The 24,557-nt window shown below is 41.0% G+C and overlaps 1 protein-coding gene and 1 long non-coding RNA gene across 6 annotated transcripts in view; one reads left to right on the top strand and one right to left on the bottom strand.

The window, feature by feature from the left end:
• Positions 1–11,669, bottom strand: part of INPP4B (inositol polyphosphate-4-phosphatase type II B) — a 304,962-nt gene extending 293,293 nt beyond the window's left edge. The window contains exon 1 of one of the 5 annotated variants that reach the window (XM_080590944.1): positions 11,582–11,669. The gene's annotated coding sequence lies outside the window, so the exon portion shown is untranslated. Of the gene's footprint in view, positions 1–5,782; positions 6,876–11,581 lie in introns of those variants that run through there. The other 4 variants (XM_080590935.1, XM_080590949.1, XM_080590952.1 and 1 more) reach the window with 4 other exon arrangements.
• An 11-nt stretch (positions 11,670–11,680) lies between these two features.
• LOC308194752 lies at positions 11,681–24,043 on the top strand. The gene is made up of 3 exons (XR_013950833.1): positions 11,681–13,079; positions 15,344–15,497; positions 19,955–24,043. It is a non-coding gene; the product is annotated as an uncharacterized lncRNA (long non-coding RNA).
• Positions 24,044–24,557: the final 514 nt, after the last annotated feature.

Raw genomic sequence — 24,557 nt, 5'->3', positions numbered from 1 at the left:
CCAAATGACTTGTAGCTTCTTCGTATTTTGCACTGCCACCTAGCGTAGACTGTCCTCGTATGTTCCAAGCTTCCAGCAGACCGTCAGCACCTCAGGTACTGAAAACCAAACAACTTCCATAAAAATAGCAGACACCGTTTTTGTTTTTATTACTTGGAAACTATCAATTGCTGGAAGGATAAGACTACAATAACCAGCTTAAACAACATGTGTCTAGGACCAAAACCTAAAAAGATATCTGACACCAGCAGCAGGAAAGCAAAAAAAAAAAAAAAAAAAAAAAAAAAAAAAGCCTAGAAATGCAACAAAGTAAAATTATATACTTAAATTTTCAACTCGGTGGCTAAATAATCATCAGATATGATTCATTTGGAAAAACATTTCATGTAGATTCCCCAAATGAAAACTAAATTAACACAGGTTTGGTATCTGCGCTTTTATAGAAACTACAGATGAAATTAAACAGTATTTCTCAATAGCAGGTCTAGATTTAGAATGATTATTTCAATGTATTTTTTTAAACCAGGTGTTGCTTCATCATTTACTCCCTGTACCTTTACTCCAAGGTTTAATCACTGGATCACTGCCTGATGAGGTCGATCACACTGCTCTTGCGGAACGGGCCGCTGTGCAGGACTGCAGGGAAGTTGGCTTGACGATCAGCTTCCCCCACCGAGCCAACAGTGCCATTTCCAGCTAACACAGCAAGGCTACGTCACGCGGCCGTCCTACAGAAGCCACACGAATGGTATCGTGACAGACAGCAACACACAAGTTCCAGAGGTGGTGTCGCGCTCTAGCTGCATTTGGCAGGGGGCTCACTTGGCTAAAGCTGGAGGGCACTTCGCATACGCACTCCAACTTCCTGATTATTAATTAGAAAATTTATGATAATTCTCATCAATCAGAAAGGTTTGGTTTTTTGGTTTTGTTTTTTAACTACTAAAAGAGGAAACCTTATTCTCAACATCTAATAGAGTAGCTCCTATTCTGTTTAACAAATTCTGTTTTCATCCAAGGTGTAAACTGGACCAACTCATTAAAAAGACTTACTCCAACTACGTCACTACAGCAGAGAAAATCATTTTATCCTATAAAGCTCAGTTCCTACTTGCCTTTAACTGTATACACATACACAACGCAAACAAAACCCAGGCAAAGCCGCGCTGTTACTGCTGCAATAGAAACGCTGTACAATACCAGCGCGTTGATGCGCTCTGGTTAATGCTCCATTTGCACAGCAGTAAATACACAAGATACCAAGTCACATTTAGCTCATAGACATTTATACCCATTTTCATGTTTCTGAGTCATTTTCTTAACAGAAATAAGCACCTTAAGTACAGTGCATCCTACTAGCATTGCTGTAATGTGCCAAGATCACAGATTATGAATAACTAAACAATACAAAAACCTGATGGTACATGAAAAACTGTCAAAATACAATAAAAGCTTATTTCCCACAAGAGTTTCTCTCTCTTAATTTTCCATTATACATCTACCCCTTATAATTACAAGAAAAGCTGGTCTTCTTAAGGCCTCTTATTAAGATTTTTCACTCTATTTGCCAAATTCACATTCTTGCAGCAAGCAAGAAACTCTCATTGGCAGGTGTACAGCTAATAGAATTAAGCAAATCAATAAAAATGAAAGTGTTTTTGTTTTGTATATATGAAAAGGTCAGGAGAAAAACGCTGTTAAATAATTCTGCTCCCCAGTCAGACAAAGCAGTTTGACTTTACTACCATACTCAGAACAAGTTTTCTCTGAGGTCACAGCACAGGGTAAAATTTCATAGAAAAAAAAGATATACAATGAGCAGAAAAAAAGTCCAAGAAAACACAGTTTTCGTTTCTAATGCCATGGCACACACTAACAGAGTACTAATTCAGCCTGTCAAAGAAACGAACTTGATAAACAGCATCCTGTTTACCATGCTTGACACATACTATGTTGAGTAAGCACCTTTAGCTTATGTTGTCTTCTGAATTCTCATTAAATAGAGCCTTCTTCAAGACTAAAAACAATCCAAATGAACCTGCGAGGCAAACTCACAGACCAACAAGAGAAAGAGGCTTAGTTTGTTAGGCTGAGGCAAAAAGCCTATTAGGATCCCTATCTATGGAAATCAATATTAACCTCCCCTGCAGCTACAGACTTGAAACTACTGTAAATGAAAGAAATATCCCCTGCCCCATCTCTTCTGCATTCAGGAGGATGGCAAGTTCTGTAGAACTTGAGTGTTAAACACCGTGGAAGCAGAAATTGCTCTACATTTTTAAGCTGTACCTCTGCAGATATTGACATCTAACATTTGAAAACTCATTGCTGAAAGGTGTAAGAATGATAAAGTGTGAAGTTATCATTGTAAACTTGAAAAATCTACAGAGTAAGGGAACACAATTTGTTCTATTCAATCCCTCCTGAAACAAATTAGTAAACATACCATGTGTAGCGCAATATGCCCACTTCACTTGTCAGTATGTTATCTTGGTATACCTTGCCAAAAAGGTACACAAGACTTGGAAGAAATGCAATGTATCCTGTCTCCTAACAGCAATTTTTATTGCACAATGCATTGTATGAATCTTGTTTGCTGTTTGAGATTCCACCTGTCTTCGGTTAATTTATGATGATAGAAGAAATGGGGAAAAAAACTCCTCCCTGAATTGATCTGCAATGGAACTGACAAATTATCTGAATATACCTTTGCACATTATGGGGAAGAAAATAAACAATCCTCCATCATTCATTTATACTTTTTCCTCCTCTTAACATTCAGCTTGCAAGCATTTAACATAGGCTTCCAAACAGCAAGAAACCAAAATTCAAACCTCAGCTCCTTTTTCGTATTGCCACCTTGGATTTTGTATCAAGACAAGCAAGTCTTTCTAATTAAAGTCCTCTATCACTGCAAAGACATTTATGAGCTAAAGTCCACATACAAACCTTGTGCAATCCAGCCAGCCTTTTCAGGGTTGGATCAGGTTCTCTGTAACCAATCAACTACCAACTCCAGAACAGCCTGATAAGCTAACTGACCAGATCCTTATCTAGCAAAGTTAAGGAAGAATTAGACATCCCTTAAGAAAAAAACTCCTTCAGGGCAGGAACAGCAAAGTCAACTGTGACTGCTCCTGAAGGACAAGACATAGAATCTGGGACAAAACTGGAAAGAGACTGACAGGTCTGTAAGTGAAATCAAGAAGCTGGGGAGGGCTCGAAAGCCTGGACAAGCAGCAAGCAAAACCACGTGCTTGGTGAGGCTGGGGCCGCCAGCTCTCCCTGATGAAACTTCAGCGCCGCTCCCTCCCTCACTCCATTTTGGTGTCTTGAATTTCCAAGTTCTTTTTAAGAGCCAAGGAAGAGGATCTCATTGAATGTGATTTATATCAATCCAGGTGATTTTAGAAGAAGGTATCCTTCCTCAAAAGTGCGATTAATAACAATTGTCATTCATCACCAGTAACAACAAAATATTAACATAACACAAAAAAAAAATCAATAGGTAGTTATTTGAACCAAACAAGTCATTCCCAAAAATTTTCATCAGTCACAGAGCACATGGTATACTGCAAAGCTTGTGAAAATTTAAATTACCGAAGGGAAAAATATGTAACTGCCCAAGAGTTAAGGAACACTAATACAAGTTATCATAAATTGTGAAGAGATATCAGTGCTGGGAGCAATTGCCCACCTTCCCGCTTGCCTCTCTTTGCAAGTTATCTTTTATACAGGTCCAAAAGGTATTGTTTTCGTATTTCTGTGCAGAAGTCCTTCACTAAAAATACTTATCTGTAACAACCTAAATAATTCATCAGACATATCAATCCCACTACTTTTCGTCAAAACCCTTAGGGAATATAGGCCTAGGCCTATTCAAACAGTTATTTCACCTGCCAACTACCTTCCAGCCTCCTATGTCCAGGAGGCAACAGTCAAACCAATAGGCAACAGTCAAACCACTCAGAGCAATATCCCTTACCCCTAGGAAGGCAGAATTCTTTGGTCTGAAAACTAAGGCAGCCTCACAGATATGGCTGTGCAGAGAGGCCAGGGCAAAAGACATCGGCAGCACTAACAAGGTTTGAAGAACCCATGGAGAACTGGAACTCTAAGACTTAGGAAGACCAAAATAACCAGCAAAAGAAAAGCTTGATGTTTAAAAGAAGACTCAATCTTCAGCGCGGTAGAAACTCTATCAGAAAGCAGAGGAAAAAAATGAAGAGAAACAAAATGAAGAAAAAAAAAGCAAGAACAGGAACTGTAAAGTAGTAACACTGCCCCATGCTCCCACTAATGTCATCAGAGCTGTAAAAATCTCACAGGACTAATTTCTGCTCATATTAACCTTGTGACTAGTATTTTAATATTCGTGTAATTATCAGAACGTGTGAAGCAAACAGCATTCAGTGCTGCTTGGATAGTTCCAGTAATGAGGACTCACATGCACAAACCCCACTGAATATACAGGTGCACAGGACAAAAACCTAGGATATCCACAGTTCTTTAAATCTAGTTCAGAATTAATAACAAAAAATAAAACATCACATAATAAAAATCGAATGAAACACTGCCCTTTCAAAGGCTACCACGCTTGTAAAATACTTATCTCAATATAAGGCTTTATTAATAGCCAATTCTTTACATAAACTCCTGCCTTGATGCAGGCTGAGAAATACAGACGCTTTCCCTTATCGTTTTTGCTATGTAGACATCTCTTAAATATAGATAGAGGGTGCCTGTAAACCAGTGAAGACTGAAAATTAGTCTCATTTTTGAGAATCAAAGCTGGATTCAAAAGGCGTACATATGGCCTGATTTTGGTATATATATTTTAACGCATCATTAATGGACAAGTAAACAATTCCTCTGGTGAAGAGGAAGCAAAGCATTAGATGAATTAATTTCACAACAGATAAAAACATAGCTCCACAAAGATTTGGTGCTATTATTATTTATCTCTTTATTATTTATTTTTTTTTTTGAATTAGGCACTGGGTTAGCTTTAGGCACCTGGCAAACAGCTAAGCACAAGCTCTGCCGTTCACGCTTCAAAAATCTGTGTATTATTTTGCGGGAAAGAGCAAGCGCCCTGCTCGATCGCAGCTCAGAAATTACACGCCGTTCCTTCCCACCCCTCGGTCCCTTTCTTTTCAGGCCGACAGCATTTCAAGTTCCAACTCTGCCCAACTTATTCCCCCGCAATACCTTCCCTGGGGTTTCCATCACACCTCAGCAGACGCTGTTATTCGCAAGATGGGGATGGGTACCCTGTAGCTCAACCGCTCGACCAAAATTAACCCCTTCGAGGCTCCTACGGCGCCTGCCCCTCGCCCAGCACCCCCACCACCGCGGACAACCCTCCCGAGTTACGCCCTCGGAGCCCCCAACGCCTCCCCAGAGGACCGGGGCTGCCGGTCCAGGCCAGGCACGGCGGCACCGGGCGGGCAGAGCCGCCCGCGGCAGCAGGAGGAGGAGGAGGCGCGGAGCTCCCCGGCGGCGCTCCCCGGGAAGTTGCCCCCCGCCCCGGCTCCGCACCCTGCCCCAGCCCCCGGTGCCCCCCGCTTAGCCCGGCGGCCACCCCCGACGAGCGCTCCCTCGCCCTCCGCCGGCTCCCCGCACGCCTGGCGGGCTGTAACCTTAAGAAACTTGCAAAGGGAGGGACTTCGGCGGCACGGAGCCCGGCTCCGGAGCTCTCCCTGCACCCCAGAAGCCGGCGGGGAGAGGAGGAAGCGGCGCCCGCGCCCCGCCCGGCCCGGCCTGCCCCCGGCGGCGTTACCTGGCTGGCGGCAGGGGGGGGCCGCCCGGCGGGGCACTTTCCGCCGCTGCCTGCGTGCGTGCGGCGGCCGGCGGCCCGCTATTTATAGCCCGCAGCCTCCAGCGCGGCGGCAGCGGGAGGAAACCGAGGGCTCGGCGCCTCGGCACCGGGAGCCCGGCTCGCCCGCCCCGCCGCCGCCGCCACAGCGAGGGCGAGTCGCGGCTCCCGCCCGCCGCGGGCACCGGCGCTCCTGCCCCGCGGCGCCGCCTTCGGGTGAGTCTCCTCCTCCCAATGCCACCGCTGCACGCCGCCGGCTTCCCGGCCGGCTGGCCCGCCTCTGCCGCTGCCTGGGTGGCTCGGTAGCGGCACGGCACGGCACGGCCGCGCAGAGGTGACCCGCCGCTGCTGCCGCCGCCGCTGGAGGAGGCGAGCCCGGCGCTGGGCTGTGGGAGGGAGAAGCCGCCGCTTGCCGTTCACCTCACGCCGCCCAGAGGGAGCCCGGCCTCCGCGGCCGCCTCCGCTGAGGGGCGGTGGTGGAAGCCCGCTGGGCCCGGGGGGACGGTGGGGAGAGGCGGGGGTCGCTGCGGGACAGGGGTGGCAGGCGGCTGAGTGCCCCCCTTCTTCTCCTCCTCCTCCTCTTCCTCCTCCTCCCCCCCCGTGCTGGGCAGCCCTCGCACGGGCACTGAAGGGAGCCGAGGGGCAGCGTCAGGCACTGCCCCTGCCACAGCTGGAAAGGGGGACACCCCTCAGGGCCAGCGAGCGGATCCCCCAGCCCCTCAAGTTTGGGGTGGAGGGACGGGGTTCGCCCCTTTCTGGCGGCCAGGGGGTCCCACAAAGTACCCACGGCTTCCGTGGCCCCAGGGCAGCCCACCCGTGGCCCTTGGGGCCATTGGCAATGTGAGCCAAGGCAGGAGTCCTAGTAAACAACCATTTCCGTATAATGAATGTTTTTTGCTTGTTTCTTTTGTAGCTAGATGATAAATTCCTGTATTTCAAACTTCAAGTAATCCTGCTGGAACTCTCTCTGCATTATAGCCGGGCACAGTTTGGGATTTGAGCTGTAAAAGCAACTCCCATACGGTCATATACAAAATTTGTCAAGTTAACACAGAATAACACTTTAGCCTACGTACTAGCATTTTTTACAGGGTTAATTTTTAGGGTTTCCTATGTTACAACATCTGTACTCACCTCCTATACTCATCTACAGACAGCTACTAGGACAAAGCCTGGTGATGACCTGTGCAAAGCAAGGTGGATTTAGTTTCAAAAGTTTCAAGTCAAAACAAAGTTACACAGAGACAAAATTGGGAGCAAAGGGGAGCTAACCAAATATTTGCATTTTAAGCTACATAAAAATAGAAAGAAAAACCCTGAGAAGGCACGTGAGAGAGATCTTGCCTTGTCAAAACACTTAAACATTAAAAAGTAATACGTGAAAATCTTGTATATTGATGGAACTACACGTTTAGGTAAAGCTATTCCTACAGAAGTGTTTGCAGAATTATACTCATATTGAGCAAGCTCTCGAAATGAAACTGTCTTTTAAATTCAGAGATGAGTCTCTGGAGTATCTCTCATGAACAAAATTTTGCTTTTCGCAACAGGAATTACTTCATAATATTCTTTCTTGTTCAATTTTTAATGTTCTGTAGTATAATAAGTACCAGAAAGATCCTGCTGGTGTATGAATTGATACTGGCAGACTCAGAATGCCACCAGTTAAAACCTATGTTTTAAGAAGGGAACTTGGTAAAGTTAGCCAGATTTAGTTCAACTACAGATAAGTTTCCTTCTCTGCTCCCTTAAGGGCTGAGTACTGTTCAGGTTTAGTCTGCAGTTATGTTTCACATGAAAGCAATCCCATGCTCTTAGAGTAAGTACACTGTACATACAATGAGCGGTTATCAAAAGGTCTCCAAGTACACTTCTTTCTTAAGTGAGGCTTTGTTGTGCAGCAGGTCATACTGCAGAGTACAGGAAGGAAAGCCTGATTTCTAGATTAGACTTCTATGTTAAGTTGCAAGATGTCACTAGAAGATGCCTGTTCAGAAATCTAACATATGCTTCTCAGTGTGGGGAAAAGAAAAAATAATCAGATTTTTATTGCCCCTTGGAAATGTTTTAAAACGGATATATAGTCTAAAGCCCTCTTCCATCGCACAGTTTTCAGAGCTCAAAACTACACGTTAGCATAAAAAATGTCATCTGATGTTCAAAAGTATTGACCTCAAAATTATTTCAAATTTGTTTCAGTGCTCACTATCTCTGGAAAAAAAAACATATTTCAAGTGCCTAGATATGGATTTGGGGTGTCTGACTGCATCCATTTGGGCTTGAAAATTTTACCCTGGATGTACCTGTGCTTCATAAGAAATGCATCAGAAAGCTTCAGACAAGCTATAAAAGCCTTCTCAAAAAAGCAATGCAGACTTGCACCAGTAGAGCACAAGACACAACCCTAACAAAGCTACTTGGCTGTATAATTTAACTCATTGGGGTATAAATAACACCTGAAGCCAAGCCTTTAACAGACAACTGTAGTAGCAGGAGAAATAAATAAAATTAAACATCTGCAGGAACAGTTTTCCTGTTACTTGTTCACTGCTATTTTCCAACTCTAAATGTTTTTCTTTAAAATCGCTCCCTTTCTGCTCGCCAGTTACTACCCCAACTCTCACACATGACCTCCTGCGTTACACCATACAAATGTCAGGAAGCTCACACAGACTTCACTTGATACCATTCTATTTCACAGTAGAGTCAAATACTGAGTCTCTTTCTTACTGAAAAAGGTGAGGACAAGGAGGCGAGGGAGGAAGGGAGGAAACTAGAAATTAAACTGTGACAGACTGAGAACTTCTGAAAGGAACAGCATGTGGAGCTACTGGCGAATTTCCCTGCTCTTCTCCAGTCCCACTAGTAAGGTTTACTATTTGCAGGCCAAGGCCTGGGATCAAAGCAAACACTAAATCACCAAAAAACTCCAGGATGAAAAACAAGAGGTAGGATTTAATGGTCTGTCAGCAGCCAGAGTGGAGTCTCTCTGCTGGAGAAGCCGTAGCAAGCAATCTCAGTCTCCCAGTGCGCAGGGGGAAATAACAGGGTTGGTAGGAATTTTCAAGGAACAGCGAACAACTAAGCAAGAGAAAATGCAAATCTTTATTGTTATAGGCCTTTGCTCAGAGTGCATTTGGATGGATCAAGTAGTTTGTTTCCTAGAAGGATTTTCTGATATATTTCATCCATGTTTTGTATAATTGTTTACCAAGGGAAAGGGGTTAACATACACCAAACGCAATTGGGTATGTCATGCTAACGTTGGTAAAATGTGGAGTAGTAAGATATAGGCTTTGTAGCAAAATGGGGGAGGTTTGGGGAGGATAACTATGAAGGATTTAAACTATTATGTATTCCTGACTGCCCAACCACCTTTTAAGGCACAGCCAGGGTAAAAATGCAAGCCTGCTTGTTCTCAGGACAGTCAGTACGACTGACTGCATAGCATAATTGCATCGCTTCTCCATAATAGCCACAACACAGCAAAGAATATTGAATTCATACGTGCTTTTTAACTGCAAAGAAGTAGCGATTCAAGAATTAAATCATAACAAAAGCATAAACCATTCCCTTATCAGTGGCTGAACACTCCCACCCCTTGAAGCCACTATCGTTCTCACAGTAGAGCCAACAACCCTGCCTGAAAACAAAGGATGCTTCTGGCACTGAACCGAAGCCTAAAGCACCGAATGAAAATCACCAAAAACACATCCTAAGCAAGACTGAACTTTGCTAGTACAGCTTCCTGCTTAAGTGTCACTGTAGATTACCGCACAAAATTGAAATCTGTGAACTATGTCAGGCTCTTAACAAACAGCGAATCAGTGACCGTGAACCACAGTTTGGCTCTCAGTGCCTCGCACCTTGTTACTTACACTGATGATAAATGCGTACAAAAAAGTTACCCTGCTGATCTAATGGTGATTTATACCCAATCTATGTGTTGCCATGCAGCTACAGAACAACTGCAAAAGAAGCAAGAAGAAGGTGAACTAGGTTCTGCAAGGAAACTGGGAAACATGAAGCACTGAAAGAAACCGAGTCTTGTCTGTACAGGTTCCTCTGTGAGGGCAATCCCTTGTGCCAGTGACTCCAGGGAGGCCAATGTAGGCCACTGCCAACATGGAACAACTTGCAGGATCAACACTCAGAAAAGGAGCAGCTGTACAGCTGACCTAACAGAGGTGAAACTGAAAGTGAGACACACCATACTACAAAAGGCTGAAGAAAACAGTGTTGAAGGAACATACTTCCTCAGTTATCCCAAGTGATTGCAGACGTTTCATCAAAAGACAAGGATGAAAAACAATAAAGAAGCGCTGGAGAAAAGACTGCAGAGATAGTATCACACTGTGTACCAAATGAGAAATGGGTGGTAATGCAAATAATAATAAAAAAAAAAATGAAGTCTTGTGCTGAGTAGATTGCACCTCCTGCTGAAAGATAGATAGATTTGCTTCCTTTACACTTCGGGAATATTTATTGTGTTTGTTGTACCAGTAGGGGATTATTGTAACAAAGTTACCTAACTCAAATGTTGTTCTACGCATCAGATATAAGACGCAAATTTATATCATCAACATCCATCTGGACAGTAATTTCACTTCTTTTCCTGCTGTTAGGAAAAAGTCAGTCTTAAAAATCCAAGAAGGAACACTATTGCACTGCTATTGTATTCTTATTCAGTGACATTTTCTCCAGATTTCATTTATTACCATGCAATTTTTGCCTTTTTTTTTAGAAAAAAAAAAGTAGTGACCAAAGTTCCATAGGACAACAAACATGAGCTTATCACTAATATGCCCTTGGAAACATCATATTCATATGACATAAAGTGCTAAACAACAAACTTACTCAACTGTTCAAAACACAGTCATGGAGTGGCTTTTTTTTTTTAACCAGACTTCATGTCAGATGGCCTATTTTAAAGCTTACAGAACCACTACATCAAGTGGTCTAACCAATATAACAATAATTCCCAGGCCTAATTTGAATCAATTTACCAAGCAAGGCACATGTTCACATCTTGTACTAAAGGCAGTGGGGGCTGCAGCATAAAAAAGTTTTCATTTTCTGCTCCCTTTGCACCAACATAAATGGCTATACAGCATACAATGCTTTAAGGACTCCAGATCAGCAATTAAGTTGGCAGTTCAGCTCCATAAATACAAACTCTGCAGACTTTAAGGGTCTTTTTACTGGCTTTTGCACAAGGCAAAAGTCATGGTTTTTAATCAGGACTACTCTTGTTGTAGGACATCTCTGTAGACCAAAAGCCCTCTTACTGGATATTAGGCACTTAACCTCTACCTAAATAAATAAATAAAATCACCCTGCTTTATTTTATCTCAGAAAACAAAAATACTTCAGTATCTTTGGGCAATACTTGTTTGGGACAGAAGGTGGAAGGCCAAGCCAGCAGTTAGTTTACTGTCTAAAACAATAAAGTCATCAGACAGCTGAAACATAGGCAATACATAGCTCCCTGCTTACTGACAAGATACTGTTATTGTTTTCTTTCCACATTCCCTCCATGTACTAAATTTCAAGGAATAAAAGAATAAGCTTAGTTTAAAGCATTATATTGATAGCCACCGACAAATATATATATATAAACTGTCAAGAAAATCTCTCTCTCAAGAAAGAAATCTTACAGCCTAGAAAGCAATTTCATGACACTTATTTTTTCATTACTATCTCCTAAAAGTACAACTCAAACTATAGGCTTAATTCTTAAAAGTTAATCAATTCTCTACTTACAAACAGAATATTATCAATCTTCTCTATTTAAGACTCTTCCAAAAACACCAAGAAATTTGATTCTACCCTGCCTTTAATCCCCTATTCCCTTTACCTTACTATCCACAAAGAAAACTGTGTCTTCCAGGACAGCAATGCCTACAAAAAGAATATCCCTGCCAATGGCCAGCTGTTCCCAATTTTCTCATTTTCCAATGGGAAGAATTGGCAGAAAGTAGCTGAGTTCACATTTTCCTTGCCCTCCACTGGTGTAATTACTTATATCACTTTATATTGGAAACAACTTTCGCTCAGACCATGATAGCATTTTATTTACATCACATGATGAAAATTAAAAGGTTTGATGCAATAGAAAATGAAGTCCTTAGAGCTTTGCAGTGCTTTATGGTGGAGTAGTTCACACAGTAGTTCACACCCGCCTTTGAAATAGATTTTGGCTCCGTTTGCAGCAGCTGGTTGAAGACGAGCAACTTCTAAAAAACTGAAAATTCAGCAATGCCTGCCAGATTGGAGCAGCAAGATGATGTGATACCTTATCATTGGTAGCTTGATAAAATGATTATGTGAAATCCATTCTCATTTAGTATGCATTTCCTTTTACAGCTGCATACATATATCCTCTAATGCATGCCCTGCAAATTCACAGCAAGAGGAGCCCAATGAGTTACCACACTTGTCTGAAGAAAACTAAACACTTGGAAACTAAAGAAAATAATTTAAACTGGAGCTTTAGCAGATACTCTCTTCCATAGAAAAGTAGGTTTTTTGAGCTTGAAAAGAATGTTCAGAAATAAGATGTGAATGCCTGTAGAAAAATATCTTTTAGACATCTCATTTTCTTCCATTTACTGGCCATTTCCTTTCGCACTGGAAGGGGGCCAGGCCCGTGTGACAGGTGGGGCTGATAATTGAGGGAGCGCTTTGTGCAAGCCCATTTTTGTGTTCAGTAGCACATCTCTGAAGCAATTTTTGACTTTAACTTCGACCTAGAATGGTCTAATTTATGCACCAGGAAATAGTATGTGTGTGTAAAAAAGGAAGTGTGGTATGGGAAATCTCACAGCACCTGGGTGGATTTCTGACACGCATGCTAACAAAATGTTAGAGCTCTGGAAGCTGGTGCCCCATGCCGTGGCATTTCAGGTCTCTCACAGTCCTGCAGGGCAACCACCAGGTTGCTAACTCAGATAAACTGACTTAAGGCTTCCAGAAACCCTTTGTCTTTCACCATAGGTCATCCAGTCATCCACACATCCAGAGGAATGTTATACTAGCAAAAGTAGATTAACCACATCAGATACCGACTGGCAAAATCAAGAAGTGATAAGATAAAGCCACTGCTTAAGACAGCAAACAAGCAGGTGTGAATAGCATGTGTGGGTTGTATTTAGGAAGGGGTAGCAGGTCAGTAGAGGTATCTGAAGGTGGGGTTGGTTTATGGCTCTATGTGAATATCAGCAGCAGTAAGAGTATGGAGCTGCTGCTGCTTGCTATAGAGGTAAAATGCTATTTATTAGCTAAAAGGCAACATCCCCTTTCATGAAAGGAAACCTTTGTGGTTTTGCTGAGTTCTTGGTGTCGTTTCTTTTCTGTAATTTAAGAAAAAAATAATTTTCTGGCATTCCTTGTTTGAAAACTCATGACCCCTGTGCTAATAGCTAACATTTCAAATCACAGCCACCTTGATTTCAGAGTTTTACTCAGAGGATGGTTTCTTATCTGTGTCTTGTATTGGCTTATTCACATACCTGTAACGTAATCAGGCCTATGCTGGACAAGGATTTTTTTCTTCTGTTTCCTAGATGCTAGCAGACCTCATGCAGGCTCTCACCCCTGATCTTTTTATCTTGGTCACAGCAGGACTTCAAAAAGGATATATTTTACTACACAGATGAGCAATCACTTTCAAAACCCTTTGCAGCATTTTCCTACCCACTGTGCTTCAATTCACAATTTGATGCCATTCAAAAAATAGCAGTCTCTTGTCTGTGTATGATATTGCAGGCTGGCTTAGGGTAAATGCTTAATTTGAAATCATCATTGCTTAATGGTATATTCTTTTCCTTGTATTGCAATTTAAAAGAGTATTACAAAGAATATTTTGGAGGGCTTGGTACATGCCTCACTGATTCTGTCCCTCTCTTCTCATCTTTAATATATTCTGAATTTTGACCCAATCTGTCCTGCAGAAACTTGCATGTAACGTGAATAAGGTAGTTAAGAATTAATGATGTTCACTGCTTAAAATGAGTTGCATGTTCTGCTGGTCAAGGGCTGTGTTTGGAAAGGGTATCTGCCTTGTATTGTGAAGTAAATGAAATAAAAGAAGTGAAATAAAATTAAAAAAAAAAAAACCTAGTGATTGGTGGTGAGGCCAGTGGATTTTTAGTTGCAGATTTGTCACTGACCTGTTACATGATTTTGAGAACATCACTTACTTTGTATGGATCTGATCTGCTTGTAAAATATCTGTAATCCCCCTCGCTGGCTTCGCAAGGTAGTTAGATTTGGGCCCAGGCTATAGCTGGCCTTTGAGCACCTGTGTGCCATTCTGGCTGTGAAAGGGAATTTTGCCTTATGTGCCTTACTTTGACCAAGGACAATTAATACAAGGGAATCTCTGGGGAATTTCTTTCCTTTTGTGAGCCAGACGTTTACTTAAGAGTCTGGGAGAAACTGGAATCATAGGCAATTGTAGGCCTGAAGAAGGTCATAAAGCTTAGGAAGGAACCATATTTTCTTCAAGTATTTCTCAGACTATCGCCTGCTTTACTCCCTGTGTCTATGACAGACTGTCCTTTAATTGAGATGTTTAGCATAAACTAAAATCCTCACTCAATTGTATTGTTCATTTTAGGAGGAACATACTTAAATTATTTTAAGTCATGTGTCAGGTCATACGTGAAGTCAAGCCCATTTTTACCAGCTATTAATCTCTCAGCTTCTCTGGGTAGCAGTAGGTTAGTTTCAGAACTATGCTCTGCTCCTTCCTGAGTTGTATCTGGGTCATCTAGGTCAATTCACTGGAATACTTTCATCTAATGGGATTACTCTTATGAAGCTTCAGGACCTCCTTTTGTAGCTCAACACTTAGAACATTTAGCACCGTGTTTTACATATTTGTCTGTATGTGTTATAATGTTTTGCTGCTATCATGCCATTTCCATATATTGGAGCAGAGCCACATGTGGCAAATGGCTGTATAGGTATAGCACATGTAGATGGGGGAGAATCATGTTTGTTTTGAAAAAAATATTTGGTGGGTATGCTACAGTAACTCCAGAGTGTATTAGCTTTCTTGGTTGACTGCTTATAGATAAATTTCTAATGAATATAACAGTCTTCAGAGTAAATACTATTTCAGCTATTTCAGGGTTAATTAACCCATGCAATTGCCATTATTTTTGTAGAGAATACTTAATATAAGGTAAATTGCTTCCATATTCAAAGTATAAATCCCTTACAATGTAATGTCTGGCATTCATGCATTAATTTCTTTGCCTCTGCATTATTTTAACTAACGTTAGTGGCGAAGTAGATGCTAATTTAAGTTATACAAACGTAGTCTCCAGGAAAAATGTTTTAGCAAGTATAGATGGTGTTAATATGTAAAATCACTCTAACCACTTCCTCCCTGTTATTTTTAGGGATGAAGTGAGGTTAGGTGGTGAACATTTATTGCTAGTAAATTAATTAAGAGAAGAAATGTAAAGTAAATCATCTTGAAGTATGAAGTTATCTCCATTTCATGTGTTTGGACAGATTCTGTTTACCTTTTTCTTCCTGTGACAAGTCCAAAGAAATTATGTTGGATCCAGCTGAGCTGTTCTGAAACTATAGCATTTGCCTAAAACCAGAAGAGAATTCATCCACTCTGTAGGAGATGTATATTTAGCTGCCTGCCAGCCAATCACAGGTAGGATTTACCTTGCACAAATTTCTTAAAATTACTCATCAGAATCTCAAAATGTGAAACCTACACCTAAGTCTGTGCTTGGCGAAGTCTGCTGGGGAAGGAATAAGGGAAGAGCTGAGAAAGAAGGATGGGAGTGGAAACCAAGCCAGAGGTTTGCTGGGGGGCTCCTCAGAGCTCGTAGGGAGCAGGCCCTGTTAGACGGCTTCATGTTGCTAAGATGTTGGGGGAAAGGGAAGAGAAAAGCTGCCACGTGCCTGGCATGGGCTGTTTTGTGGAAGGATAGACATCCTTCACATCACTCTCAAAACATTTTGTGGGGAAAAAAGTTAAGAGTAGAAGAGATGAAGCAAACACTAGCTTCCACAAGGCTGTTGTCCAGTGACTTCTGTTAAGGGAGTCTGGGGGATATTTCTTTCTGCTGTGGAAAGCAATTCAGGTTCTCAGAGAGATGTTATATCCCTCTCCCAGTGTATATTGGGACAAATACTGATTTTTTTTCTTCCACATTTCCTGAAAATAGCACTGGAGAATACACCTAGATTTTTTACCATTCCTGCCTCTTGTGTCCAAATAGAAGTCTGCCTGAGGAGGCTGCTTTCAAATTTGTTTTAAACAAAGAAGGAAAAAAAATGGAGAAATAAAGGCAAAGAAAAAACTGCATGGGAAGTCTGAAATTTTAAGTTTGTATTAAAAATTATTGGAGACCAACTCTTTTAGGTGAAAATAGTCCACCAGAGGATAATACTTTCTTCTTTTCTTACTTTTATTGGATGGAAGAAATAATGGATGTAGATTAAACACGTTCCTTCAGTCAGAGCTGGTTTGCTTCAGCCATGCTCAGAGGACATGCAGAATGAGCTCCAGTTTGCCTGCAAAAGCCTGGGTGAATATATGACTTTTGCGGCTTAAACAGAATTAACCTGCATGTGACACTGGCTAGGGAGGAAACATCTCTACTGGACAATACTTAAAGCACAACGCTAATTCTGAGTTGGCCATTCATTTTCTCCTTTTTCATAGGTGCAGGGGTTAAAACATTAAGAAGGATCAAGTATTTCTCAATCAGAGGTGAGGGTAGGTTGGTAGCATACAAGAGACAAGCCTGTGAAATTGCTACTGGTAAGATTCTCCAAGGACTTGAGTCTATTGAGTGCTTTCACTAGTGCTTTACTTTCTGAAGAAGCTGCTGAGTGTCATCTTTCTTCATTAAACTTGCAGAAATGTATTTCTTTTTGAACTCGTTTTCATGTTATTAAATCTTAGCAAGGGGAGCTGAAATATAAGACACTGGACTTCATGCAGGAAGGTACAAGTATTTCAGGGCTTCTTGCCATTCATTTGCCAGGTGTTCATTTTCCTCGTACGTTGAATCTTTGTATAACTGACACTAAGATGATCAAAATTTGGCCCAGTGATATGATTGCAGAGATAATACAACCAAAGTGTGAGCTAAGACAGAAGCACAATAAGATGTGATGCTCTTCACAGTGTCACAGTCCTTCATTTAGCTTTGACATTTATTACCTCCAAAGCTATTGGTAATAGCATCTTCACTTGCTTTCCAGAAACATTCTGGTGCATTATATTTTCCTTTTGGAAACAAAACAAAGAACAAGCTTTAATCTTCCGTCTCCTTTGTTTATAACAATGACCATAGTCTTATCAAGGAATTCCTCCATCTGATGTAGGCTAATAGTTACTGTGCTGTTAATGCATAGTATAAAATGTAGTAGGATGCTTTAAATCTCTGAGTAAAATTTTTGTAAATATGTTGGTTGGAAAGGGGGATAGAAAAAAATATTATAAGATAGTATCAAAACCAGGGTAGTGTTGATTTAGATGCCTGGTTTATGTTTTTCAGCACAGATGTAACTTACTCTGATCAGCACTGAGACATTTATTTCCCCTTACTTTAGAATTTCTAGGAGGAATGGTGTAGAGAAGCTTAGTACAACACAAATCTGCTGTTTGGAAATGGTACTCATATAAATCCATGTACCACTGCAGTAATGATAACAAAGATAATAATATCATAATAAAAAAGTTTAAATGTCAGGAAACTTGTCAAAATGTTTCTTTAAAATTCAATCTATAATTGCTGATCAGGCATACAATCCAGCTTTTCTTCCTCATCTGACATTTTGTTTATACCATTTTCTAGTCCGTAAGATGAGGTAGTATGCATATAAAAAATATTTGTGTTCTGTGATACCATACAGGCAATCAAATTGCTGTGTACATATCAATAAAACAAGAAATGCATTCCTCAAGTTCCTCTATTTACTGATCAAGCAAAACTCTTAACACCAAAAGAAAAACAAACCTGCTCCAGACAATGTAGTTGTCTGAATTCTCTGATATGCAGGTATAAAACAAGATTTTTTTTTAGAGAGTGTGTTGGATCTGGAAATAATATTCTCCTGCACCTGGTGGCTGGACCAAAATACATTTAATTATATTTGGGGATGTTCAGAAATATTGACGAGCTTTTAAAATATCCATAATGGGGCAGAAATGCTACCTTTGATGGCTCAATTTTGGGCCATATAAAGTGACAGCACAATGGCTGTAGGAAATACTTAGTTTGCAGTTTAGACATCTGAAATAACATGAAACCTGTCCTGGTTTTCTTGCATTACAGTGTAATCCAAGTCCATCAAAATGTTCAGTCTGTGTATTTATTGCTTCACAACACAGGCATGCAGAATTTACTGTTTTAAGATGAAATGCACTGATTGTGTGTCACTTTGACTGTTCTCATTTTCTCCTCTTTGGATTTTCAAACAAAATCCAAAAAGAAGCTCAGAGAGAAGCTGAGAGAGAAAGCAACAGATCTTCTGTCCCCCATGAGGGAGCAACACAGCAGCTTGTTCAGCTTTAGCTGGAGCTTTAATGTAATGGAGATGTCCATCCCTTCTGTGTGCTCCCAAGCCATTAGTTGCTATAAACAACATGGTGGTATTGTCCTGCTGCAAGCACGCTAATCATATCACACATTTGGATGATAGCATAAACAGCATAAGTGTCTGTTATTGCCATAATAACAGTTCCTGCATGGGAGAAAAGACAAGGAAGAATAGGGACCGAAGAAAATAAGGTTGTTATGCTGAGATCATCTCCAGGAAGCTGCTCTTTCCCTTTGCAACAGCTTACTCAAACCTTCACTGCCTCTTGCTGGGGGCTCTTTTCACAGCACTGTTTTTTAGTTCTGCTCTAAATCAATGATTTCATGGATTTATCTGTTGGGTTTTGGTTTTTTGTGTGTTTTTTTGTTATTTTTTTTAATGTGACTGTCATTCGTTACAACAGGGAAGTAGATCGAGCTACTGAAAGGAAATGTTTTAAAATATATATTTTTATGGAAAAGATCCATGGAATAATAAGCTATTATAAAATCTCAGGGGTATTGTTTTTATACTTACTGTACAGTTTAATAGGAAGCTCTGGTGCAAAATTTAATACCAGTCAAAAATCTCATAGGAATAACATGACTTTTTAGTGGAAATAAATGTTATGCTGGGGTAATTTTTAGGACATTCTATTTTCTTTTCTTTAGAAAGGAAATTCATTTTCAGTATTGAAGAAATAAAACAGAAAAAGTATGCAGCCAGCCATCTTAAATTATATATTCATTAAGGTGCTAAGCCAACCAGTTTTAGTTAATTATATAATTTTGACTAAAACTTAGTACGTTTCTTGATTTGAACTACCCTTACAGACGACAGATATGAAATAAACAGACATAGCTCCAGAAAGTTGTGTGGTCAAGGAAAAATGCAAGTCAACAGTGAACTTTAGTTCACAAATTAGTGCCCTAATTTGGCAAAACAGAGATTACATACTTCTCCCTGCCTTATATCAAAACACCGAAATTCAAGTATAGACATCATTTTACCACTCCCTCACTCACCATAGTTTGTAGATGTAGCCGTACAAAAAGACATCCTTGTCTCTTTAGCACAAAAACTAGGCCAATAATCTACCTCAAACATCTCTGGTTGTTCCTGGTCCAATCCAAACAAACAAGTTAAGTTTGCTATGGAGTATTCCTTCTATTTGCTCTTCAGCTACACATGTATCAGTATGTTGTAACTTGACCATGCCTAAACATAATGACATGGATGATAACAAGAAGACTAATTGGTTCCACCTTTTTGTTGGAGGTGAGGTCATAGCACAAAGAGGTAAATTTTGCCATCGTTTGCTATGCTGTGCGGTGCCTCACCTTGGTCATCCTCCCTGGACATGCAGGGGATTGGTGGCACTGTACAAAGGAGCAATGGCCAGGAGCAGCAGCAGGACACAGCTCCGTGCTGTGGCTTTTGGAGAAGCCCTGTGAAGGGAGAGGAGCTGCATTGTTGAAGAAGGAGGCTGGGAAGGAATTGTAGTAACTGTAACAGTAATGCCTCCTTTCCTATTTCCCCCTTGCACTGAAGGTATAAAATGCTCTTTTTCAGACAAGCCAGCTCTTCCATCTGGAGCAATGTTTGCAAGCTGGGTGTCACAGTCTTCCTCCTCACCTGCAGGAAGGGGTGCCCTATGGAGCCTGTCCTCCCAACACACTTCCAGCGAAATCCAGACTTTATTTAAGTAATTCTTGCAAGATTTCCCATGACATAGTCATATATATTGTCTTTGATGGATGGCTTTGCAACCCGATGCTAGATGGGTAGGTGCAAATGGATAGGGAGTTCGAGAAGTGTTAACAAAAAAAAAAAAAAAAAACTGATTAAGATCAAAATACCTTCCACAAGGTTACCATAAAAAGTGATGTGTTGAGTTAAATTACACTAAGGAATAAATGGCAAATGCCTACTTATATACGTAGGTGAGGCTTTCATGAATAATCCAGCATGCTTGTTAATGATAATGAAAATGCCTGTGTCTGATATATTAGAATTACTTCCCCTTAGTCTCTGCGGGCTAAAAGCTTTGCCTATTGTTGCACACCATGCTAGCATGAAGAGCTGCTAAGGCAAGGCTTGATTTTTATGTTGCTAGTCTACTGCAGTTATAGGTGAGTTTATGTTATTTGCTTTTCCAGAAGCCGACAAAAAATGGTAGTGGAGACCTGTGTCATAATAAAGAAGATATTTTTATATTGCTTATCTGATGATTATCTTTCAAAAATATATAACTAAAAATTAAAGCCAGCTAAAAATCTGTAAAAAGCAAGTCTACCTGCTACATTTATGATGCTGAACTGGCAAATCTATTAAGGGGGGAGGTAGAGGGACCAATGCTGTCAAGCCTGGCTTTAAATGCAGAATTTGGGTGATGGATGTCACACCCATTTTAAAATTTGCATCAGGAGGGGTGAGGTCAGATACAGAGCTTGTGGAGAATAATCAACTCTTTTTCTAGAAAAATTATACTGACAGGAATAACGCCCTGAGATTACAAACGTGAAAGCTGCATGGCAGTGGGAATGGATTACTGGTTAGCCAGTTTATTAGGGCATCTAGAATTTGTATCTTACTCGAGAGACGTTTTAGTTACAGGCTAATCAACTGGAAAAGATACTTGAAGAAAAAGGATATCCTAGTTGATATAGTTCACTAAGCATTAGTTAAGCTTCTTGAGTCTGATCGACAACAAATTATTGTTTAAACAGCTCAAATCTAAAGAACATTTTTCTGTGTCATTTGTTTCAACTCGTTCTTCTGTGTCACCTGAAATCAAGAAAGTAGCTCTGCAGCATGCACTTACAGTCTGCATCAGCGACAAGTTTATTCTCCTACCATTTCTCTCGTACTTTTTTCTATCTGAAATAAAATGGGCAGGGACTACATCTCTCTAACAACAGCAGATTTAAACTGGAACAGCCTGCTGCTCGCTGCTCTAAGACCAATTTACTTGGCTTTGGCAGCATAAAAGAGGCTAAATGGATGTAAAAGAATAACTTACAGTCACTTTAATTCCCCTGTTACAATGTCAGTGATGTATAAAGCAGTTTCAGAGTACCCAACAATCCAGCCCTTAAATGTGAACTGTTAAGATTTTATGCCATGCATGGTATTGCTACAAATTTATAATTTGCAATAGTTGGTCTCATTGCCATGACATAGGATGATGTACAAATTATAACATGGTCTCTAAAGTATTATCTGTATCTCTAGTACTCATGTGGGGTCAAAGTACACAAACTTGGTATGTTTAGCAGATTGTGATTAAGCCTTTTAATTCAATATCATCCTGCCAGACAATTCTCCAGGGCACGAGATGAGATGCCAGGGTTTATTTGCTTCATTTGCTAGAAAAAGATTTCTCTGCGAACTCATCTGGGTATGTTTTATCCAGAGGATCTTGACAAAGACTGTGAGATTGGTACCGTTCTCAGTGAAGGTTTGCCTTGGACCTCCAAGCACAGCAAGCCCTGTAATTAGAAACTGCTTCGTCCTGTTAGCGATATAATGTTACAGAAGAACAGAGGCAAACCAGACCTGACTGGACAAAAGATCCAGTTAACTTCTATTCTGTTTCCACCAATGCACTAAGGCAGGTGCCTAAGGAGCAGGACAAATGTGTGATAATCCCAAGTCTCTGCCAGCTTTCAACCCTTTGCAGTTGAGGGGACTGCTGAGCCAGACTTGGTCTCCGGGCACTGAGCACCCCTCATTGATGTGAGTTCATGCCATCCTCACCCAGAGGCATGGAAACCATTCTCCTTCTCTTTATTCTAAATTTGGTGTCTACTACCTCTATTTGATGTCTTTTTCTTCTTGTAGTGGAGGAAACTGTGAACGATCGATTGCTATCCACTCTCTCCATGTCACTCATTGTTTTACAGCCTCAGGCATCTCTTTTTCAATCTGATGGATTCCAGCCTATTTAATCTTGCCTCTAACAGGAACTGTTCTGATAACTTTGATGAGCCTGTTGCCATCTTCTGAACTTTGCCAGTTCTTTTATAACCTTTGAAATGCTGGGACCAGAGCAGGATTCAGTATTCGAAGGTAGCTGGTGGGAAATGGTTCTCTGTCTTCTCTGTTCTTTTCCTCATAATTTCTAATGCTAGACTTTTTTTCTCTCCGCAGTTGGGCACTGATCAAAAAGTTTCATAAAGCTATCTATTACAAACTCAAGATCTTACTCCTGAATGCCAGAGTTTGTGTAAACTCAATCTTTTTTGTCCCCCTTTACGTCTGAGTTACACTGAATTTCAACTGTCTTTGTGTTATCGAGATCATGGGGTCTTTCCCCTTAACTGTTTTGTTATTGTTTTTGTTTTTACTCTCCTGGATCAATTTCATTTATTCATGTTGAAACAGCTCAAATCCAGAGAACATTTTTCTGTGTCATTTGTTTCAACTTGTTCTTCCCCTTATGCTGTTGCTGCAAAGTTTCCTTATGAGACTTTACACCTAATTGCAAGTCTGGAAATGGAGGTCAACTATTTCAACTCCCTAAAGTGAATACTTTCTGACCCATAGAGATCTCCGAAAGGCTTGTGAGACACAGTTTCTCTTTGCAAGAGGGACATCAGTTCCTCACCAAGGTGCTGTATTTGTCCACTGTTTCTCATACAGCTCCTCACTAGTCACTACTTCCCCAAATCTAGTATGGAAGGCTTTAATTTTTCCCATTATGAATACAAAGGAATGACTGTATCTGAGTTATTAGTCCTTTATAGCCTACTTCCTTTGTAAGTCTCTTCTGTTATAATGGAAAGGTTATTCAGTTGTGCTTAGAGGATTAGGGCACTGAATATTCCTGTCACAACAGTTGTCACTTGTTCATGTTGGGCTGAATTCAATGCCATTGAAACTAAGGTGATCTTAGCCACTTGATTTGATATAGCAAGTACCAAATTAATTCCTGTCCCATATTACCATAAAGGCTCAGTGCTCTTTATATAGCTTTTCCCAGATTATAATTTTTATCAGTTTGTGCAGCTAATAGTGGATTTATTCATGTTGAACAAAAAACAGCCTTAATTTGAGATATACTTAACTTACTGTTAATGTTTTATCTCCTGCAGTCCTGATGAATAACCTCATTCACCTGAAACCTGGTCCCACCACATCTATACGTAACTCTGCTATTCTCTGCTTCACTGCTTAAATCAGTCCTTGCTGCAAGGCTGACTGTCTGTTCTTGCCATGTCTACAGCCTTCCGATTCCAGGGTGCCTGGGTTTGCCTTATGTGCCTGAGCAGACCAATGTTTGTAAATTCTCAAGCCAGACAGATCCTCAAAAGGACTATTCTTGTTCTCAGCAGGGTTTTTTTTCTTTTCTTCATTTCTCAGTGACAGATCTCTTCATAATTAGCAATCAGCTTTCAGAGAAACAGGTAAATGGTGTTCATTTGAATTGACATGACAGAAATCTAAGGATTTACATAGTATCTGTGCATGTCCCTCGAATGAACATTAACAACATGCAGATGTGGAGTGCCGACAGGCCTCTATGCACCACAAGCTATTCCCACAGTTTTCGTGCTATCTTCTCATTAATTAATGTTGGGCTCTCTGAAAGTCCAGAAATGCATTAAAAAGAAGAATATGCCTAGAAACGCAAAGGACCAGAAAAGCCAGTAAAATCAAATGCCCCCTGGAGGGCTGCAAGGCCAGCTGTGGTGCCAGGCAACTGGACAAGTATCCCAAGGGTGGTACAAAGCCTCCATCAGGCTGCCCCCCTGGGCTGCCATCTCACCCTACTCCCCAGCCTCCTCCCAGTGCTTTTCAGCACTGATCATTGAGCTGAGCCTGCCCCCACAGAAACCAGCCTGCTGAGGAGCATTTTCGGAAACGTCGCCCTGCAGGCCTTTTTGCCTCAGGCAGGCAGTGGGAGCTGGGCGTAAAATTCCCGAAATTTCCTTTCCCTGTAGGGAAGTCAGCAAACCCCATCTTTCCAATTGCAGCGATGGGCAGCTCTCACCTCCTGTCCTTGTTATCACACCCTGATTAGAATTCAGTGTAAAGACGAGCGATAGCAGGCCTGGTGCTGGTTGCACACTTTTAGGCCGCAAATACACTGTTACATAATCAGCTGATTTAATCTTTTCATAAAGATGCATTTCTTTATCATAAGAAGATACAGGGTTTGTTTGGTGCAAGA

This window comes from Anser brachyrhynchus (genome assembly GCF_964034855.1).
Source record: "Anser brachyrhynchus genome assembly, chromosome: 4".
Classification (NCBI taxonomy): domain Eukaryota; kingdom Metazoa; phylum Chordata; class Aves; order Anseriformes; family Anatidae; genus Anser; species Anser brachyrhynchus.
This window is presented reverse-complemented; position numbering and strand designations above follow the sequence as displayed.